The following is a 7,274-nucleotide window of genomic DNA, read 5'->3' on the forward strand; positions in this document are numbered from 1 at the left end:
AACAATCGTTTCCAGTACCGAAAAAAAAAGTTTTATTTAACGTCGCACTGAACACATTGTATTTACGGTTATATGGCGTCAGACATATGGTTACGGAAACTTTTTCAAGTAGCAGCAAGGGATCTTTTATATGCACCATCCCACAGATAGGGTAGTACATACCACGGCTTTTGATATACCAGTTGTGGTGCACTGGCTGGAACGAGAAATAGCCCAATGCCATTATAGGCCCACCGACGGGGATCGATCCCAGACGTACCGCGCATCGAGCGAGCGCTTTACCACTGGGCTACGTCCCGCCCCTTCCCAGTACCGTGTCGGTAAAATCATGGAACTGAAATTTCGTATCCCATGATTATTATATCGAGTACGACTATTCAACAGAAATAATTATAAACAGTTTCCGATGGGTTCCTATGATCACAAGGCACAGAACCTAAAAAAGTGTTTCCCATGAAATTTTAAATCCCATGGCCTGCAAGAGTATAATAGGTGTTCTTTGTATTGCATAAACACTTCGGCAATCCAGAAACACAAAATACAAGTCATAAATATTACAAATATATTTCATTATTCGTTTAAGGTCACTTAGTATGGTTGTTTTAGCGACTGTACAGAATAATATATAAAGCGTGCACGTACATACACACACCAATGCGTAAGCATGTTCACCAAAAAAAAAAAAAAAAAACCCCCACACACACACACACAGAGAGAGAGAGAGAGAGAGAGAGAGAGAGAGAGAGAGAGAGAGAGAGAGAGAGAGAGAGAGAGAGAGAGAGAGAGAGCTTTTTTATGGTTTGGTTTTGTGTGGGTTTTTTTTTTTGGGGGGGGGGTTGTTTTGTGGGGGTTTTGTTGTTGTTTGTTTGTTATTGTTGTTTTTGTGGGATTTTTTTTTTTGGGGTGGGGGGGTATTTGTGGTTGTTGGGGTTTGTTTCTGGGGGGTTTTGTTTGTTTGTTTGTTGTTTGTTTTGGGGGGGGGGGGGTTTGCTGGGATTTTGTTTTGTTTTGTTTGTTTGTTTGGGTTTTGTTTAGGGGGGTCTTCTTACTTTCCTTAGTAACTGTTATAGTTAGCAAGTGATGGTATGTCGTTCACAGACTGGCCATCTGCTGCTTTCTAACCGTATACCTACTTGTGTTTAATCTAGTTTTGTTTATGTTAGATGCAATAAAATATGTTGTTGTTATTGTTTTGTTGGGGGGGGGGGGGTTAAGGGGTGGGCTTGTGTGGGGTTTCTTAACAAGCATCACACAACATAAATAAAACGTAATCCCAGACTAACAAACAGGACTCAAATATGTAAACTGATTGGGGGGTTTTCTCGTTCCAACCAGTGTACCACAACTGGTTAAAGGCCGTGGTATGTGCTATCCTGCCTATGAGAAAGTGCATATAAAAGATCCCTCGGTAATAATGGGAAAATGTAGCAGGTTTCCTCTCTAAGACTGTCAGAGTTACCAATAACCGATGATCAATGTGTTCTCGTGGTGTCGTTAAACAAAACAAACTTTAATTTACGATTTACGGAGCTATCAGTTGATATATTGCATGCTGAAGGGTTATTTGTTTGTTTGGGGGGTTTTGTTTGGCTTGTTCCGATGATTGTATTGTGAAATAAACGTACCCTGACCACAAATATCATGTCTAGATATCTGATAACTCTAGATATCTGATAACTCTAGATATTTGATAACTCAGTTCTGACATGTGTATACGTAAGCACATTATCCTTAAATGTGCATGTCATGGTGTCATTAAGTTTGCAGTTTAAATAAATGTGTATGCAGTGGCGCATCCACAGTAAATCATTATTTTATTAAAAGGTTTTGTTTAAAGTTTGTTTGGTTTAACGACACCACTAGAGCATATTAATTTATTAATCATTGGCTATTGGATGTCAAACATTTGGTAATTTTTGACATATAGTCATAGAGAGGAAACCCGCTACATTTTTTCCATAAGTAGCAAGGGATCTTTTATATGCGCCATCACAGTCAGGATAGCACATACCACAGCCTTTGATATGCCAGTCGTGGTGCACTGGGCGTATTTTTTACTATTAAAGCCGGGGCTGTTTTGGGTGGAGGGTTTTCAATCGTCTTACATAAAGTGACAGACTTGACAGCCGTACTCATGATGGGTGTCACCGGTGGGCAGGATATGCTTCCTTTTCGCGAACGCCTGGTATTATCACTGTTTTTACAATTTAATACATCGATAAGTTAAAAGTTTCTTTTTGTTTAATATATAACGACACCACACGAACACATTGATTTATTAATCATCGGCTATTAGATGTCAAACTTTTGGTAATTTTGGGCATATACCCTTAGAGAGGAAACCCGCGATATTTCCCCAATAGTAGCAAGGGATCGTTTATATGCACCATCCCACAGGCAGCCGGATAAGACTAGAACGAGAAATAGCCCAATGGGCCCACCTACGGGGATCGAACCTAGACCAATCTCGCATCCTGGGCTACATCCTGCTCTGCACAGATAAGTTCAAATTAAATTTGTTTTGTTTAACGACAACACTGGAGCACATCGATTAATTAATCATCGGCTATTGGATGTCAAACATTTGGTAATTCTGACTTGTAGTCATCAGAGGAAACCCGCTACATTTTTTCGAATGAAACAAGGGATCTCTTATATACACTTTCCCACAGACAGGATAACACATACCACGGCCTTTGTCCAGTTGTGCTGCACTGGTTGGAACGAGAAAAAACCCAATCAGCTGAATGGATCAACCGAGATGGTTCGATCCTGCTACGCAAGCACCTCAAGCGAGCACTCAACCGACTGAGCTAAATCCTGCCCTATATAGATAAGATTACCATTTGTTTATTTGGTCATTGTACGGATAACACAGATCAGGCTCTGCTAACATTACTGACACCCGTTCAATGTTTAATCTTTCGCTGATGGTGGAAACGTTCAGATGACACGTTAGTCCAAGGCCAGGGAGATAGTATAATTTGTAAACAGTGTGGTGGCCTAGTGGTTACAAAAAAAAACTAATACAAAGGAGGGGCGGGACGTAGCCCAGTGGTACAGCGTTCGCTCGATGCGCGGTCGGTGTGGGATCGATCCCTGTCGGTGGGAACATTGGGCTATTTCTCGTTCCAGCCAGTGCACCATGACTGGTATATCAATGGCCGTGGTATGTACTACCCAGTCTGTGAGATGGTGCATATAAAAGATCCCTTGTTGCTAATCAGAAAGAGTTGCCCATGAAGTGGCGACAGCGGGTTTCCTCTCTCAATTGCTTCATTTAACGACACCACTAGAGCGCATTTATTTATTAATCATCAGCTATTGGATGTCAAACATTTGGCAATTTTGACACATAGTCTCAGAGAGCTATGAAGGGGGATTTATTTTTAATAAAAAGTATGTCTTACCCTAAATGTTCACGATGACTTTCTGATGTGTCAGAGCTGAGATATTCAGACACAATGCCCAAAGAATATCTCACATACTCATCTGAAAAATAATGTAATCGGTGTAAATGATATACAAATAGCCTGATTATAACAAGGTTCCCATTTACTAAAAAAAAAAGTAATTAGTTTGTCTAAAGCCAGTTTCCTCCCACCCTCCACCCCTAACCCCACCCAAAACATCCACCCTCCACCCCTAACCCCACCCAAAACATCCACCCTCCACCCCTAACCCCCAAAAACATCCACCCTCCACCCCTAACCCCACCCAAAACATCCACCCTCCACCCCTAACCCCACCCAAAACATCCACCCTCCACCCCTAACCCCCAAAAACATCCACCCTCCACCCCTAAACCCCACCCAAAACATTTTCCACACACTCCACCCCTACCCCCCCAAAAACATCCACCCTCCACCCCTATTTTCCCCCCAAAACATCCACCCTCCACCCCTAACCACACCCAAAACATCCACCCTCCCCCCCTCCCCCAAAAACATCCACCCTCCACCCCTAACCCCACCCAACACATCCACCCTCCACCCCTACCCCAAAAAACACACCCTCCACCCCTACCCCCAAAAAAAGTCCACACTCCACCCCTACCCCCAAAAACATCCACCCTCCACCCCCCCCCCCCCAAAAACATCCACCCTCCACCCCTAACCCCACCCAAAACATCCACCCTCCCAGTGAATATTTCTGGTTTACCAACTTTGATCACAATTGGGGCGGGACATAGCCCAGTGGTAAAACGCTCGCTTGATGCGCAGTCGGTAGCAAGGGATCTTTTATATGCGCCATCCCAGTTAGGATAGCACATACCACAGCCTTTGATATGCCAGTCGTGGTGCACTGGCTGGAACGAGAAATAGCCCAAAGGGCCCACCGATGGGGATAGATCCTAAACCGACCGCGCATCAAGCGAGCGCTCTACCACTGGGCTACGTCTTGCCCTACATGCATGTAAGATAAGATTACAGTCTGTTTATTTGGACCTTGTACCGATACCAGGTACTCGAGATCAGGTCGAGCTAACATCACTGACACACATTCTATGTTTAATCTTTCCCTAACGATGGAAACTTTTCAGACGACGACAAGGTCAGAGAGATAATATTTGTAAACAGTGTGGTAGCCCAGTGGTTAGAAAACATGTGATACCTCTACTATTACCACTACAACTACCATTACTTCTACTACTACTTTTACTGCTGCTGTTGCTGCTGCTGCTACTACTAGTGCTACTACTACTACTACTAGTGCTACTACTACTACTACTACTACTACTATTACTACTACTACTGCTACTACTACTATTACTACTACTACTGCTGCTACTATTAGTGCTCTACTACTCCCCCCCCCCCGCCCCCAATTAATTAAAATTAGCTCCACTATATATATGTGGAATCCTAACAACCAGCCAGCTTGGAGCTCATGTTCACCAATCAAAACCTTACTTGCAGAATCCTGCCAGTGATTTAAAAATAATTTGAAAAACATTTCCGAATTATTCCTGAGGGTTACGACATGTTCGTACGTGAATACGAATCTGCCTTAAAACATGTTTTATTTTTATAAAATAAATAATTTGTAATGTTAAAACTGAAGACTGATTTAGTTGGTGTTTTTAGGAAATAAATAAATAATTATTTAATGTAAAATTGTAGCAAGACTGATAACCCACCCCGTACGTATTGGTATGGTGCACTGCTGTACTGACGGCCACTAAAATAGGACGCGCTCGATATTTTAGAGAATTTGTATGCTCCCAACATAACGTATTCACAAAAGGCGAAGTGGTGATTTGGTCAATAATTGCAAATTATATTTTACGAAAAGACGAAATGTTACCTGGACATTGGGGACTTACGCAGTTTGTTTGTTCGTTTTAAAATCACTGAGCAGGATTCCTGCCAAGTATAGGTTTTGATTGGTGGACATGAGCTCCAACTGGCTGGTGTTAGATCCACATGTAATAGTGGAGGAGCTAATTTTAATTAGATTGGCTATACTACTATTACTACCTACGTTAATGCTACTACTACTACTATTACTACTGACTACTGATACTGCCGTGCCTATCTACTAGTGCTAACTACTACTGTGCTGTGACGACTACTAATTTATTTTTTTTTTTTTCTGCTGCCCACTATGCTATACTCCTGCCCTTACTGCTGCTTTTGTTGTAGTAATGAAAAAGAATGCTACTACCTACTGCTACATACCACTACTACTACTGTTCTAATATGACTGTACGTTAGCTGGCCTAGCCTTGGGGGGATAATACTATGCCGATACCACATACTGCTACTACTACCTAATTACTGACCCTACTACGACATGATACTACTACTACTACTGTTGCCCCGTTACTACTACGTGCTGTTGCTAGCTATTCCTATTGCTAGCTGCTACTATCATTGCTACTGACCGGGGGGGGGAGACTACTAACTCTTACTACATACTACGACTGACGTGCATGCTACTACTTAATACTACTGCACGTAGCTCCTGCTACTGCTAGCTACTAATGGCTACAAAATACTGACTGCTGCTGCGACTACCTACTACTGCTACTACGACACTACTACTACTACTACTACTACTATAACTAACTACTTACTATTACTACACATAACAACTGCCGTAGCACCAGGACTGCTACTAACGAAAGGTTGTTTATTTAACGACGCCCACTCAACACATTTGTTTTTAAAATTCACAGGTTATATTGGCGTCGAGACATGATGGTTATAGGACCACGCACAGCAATGAGAGAGGAAAACCCGCCCGTGTGACCACTTAATAGGACTACTCTTTCCGATGCTGGCTGACCATACTACTACTAAGTACTAACTATCTCTACTACCAAGCTACTGAACTACTATAGCTACTATCCTTACCCATCACTATGACCACCAAGGTACAACATCCTATCGGTCCGTTTTTTAAACATTCTTTGACATTTTACTGGACCTTCGATGTGTGTATAAGTTCAAATAGCAAAAACACAAGCTGTGCGTTTTCCGCCAGGATTTCAGGCGGAGAATCGCGATAAAACCATTGGAATTAATTAGATATTCGTGGAAGAAATATGAGGATGATACCATATAAATATAAAACACTTACTGTATACAAGGAAAACTTCCCGAATTCCTTTTACGCATAAATTAGACAGTTTAGCTCCACAATAGGTAAATCCGACATTAATCCATTTTTCAGTTACGAACAAAATCTCGAATATTCCCGCCCGCCGCTATTATAACCACTAGTAAAAAAGGTGATTGAAAACGGGGGCGGAATACGGCAGTATTGTTACAATATTAGTCCCCTATAAGCGCGGACACGAGTGGCTTCCACATATTACGATATTTAAGTTCGTGTTTTTCTTTTTCTGGCCCCCGCACGGATATATAGGTTAATAACCAACGCACCCATAATTAAATAATAGATATAATGCAAAGAAATAATGAATGAATTAATAGAGATTAAGTAAGATTTTTGGAAAATTAATCTAATCTTAATAAATTACATGATTATTTAATGAATAGATTAAAATTACCAAAATTTCTTTAAATATATTAATTAATTAATACTTAATTGAGATAAAGATATACGTATAAGATTTTAAGATTAACCTGAATATAACAATAAAAAAAATAAAAAAATAAAATTATTGATTACTAATAAAAAATTTAATTTTTTAATAATTAATTTAATTAGTAACCCTAAATAAAAAACGGCTTTTTCATTTATAACTGTTTTCGTTTAACACAAACCCACACAAACACACAACACAAACACAAACACACAACCCC

The 7,274-nt window shown here is 40.8% G+C and overlaps 1 protein-coding gene across 1 annotated transcript in view; it reads right to left on the reverse strand.

The window, feature by feature from the left end:
* The window catches only part of LOC121375507 (tumor necrosis factor ligand superfamily member 6-like), a 36,610-nt gene that overhangs the window by 25,167 nt on the left and 4,169 nt on the right, over positions 1 to 7,274 (reverse strand). Inside the window, exon 2 of the mRNA XM_041502997.1 lies at positions 3,411 to 3,492. The gene's annotated coding sequence lies outside the window, so the exon portion shown is untranslated. The remainder of the gene's footprint in view (positions 1 to 3,410; positions 3,493 to 7,274) is intronic.

The sequence above is a fragment of the Gigantopelta aegis genome, chromosome 1 (assembly GCF_016097555.1).
Source record: "Gigantopelta aegis isolate Gae_Host chromosome 1, Gae_host_genome, whole genome shotgun sequence".
NCBI lineage: Eukaryota > Metazoa > Mollusca > Gastropoda > Neomphalida > Peltospiridae > Gigantopelta > Gigantopelta aegis.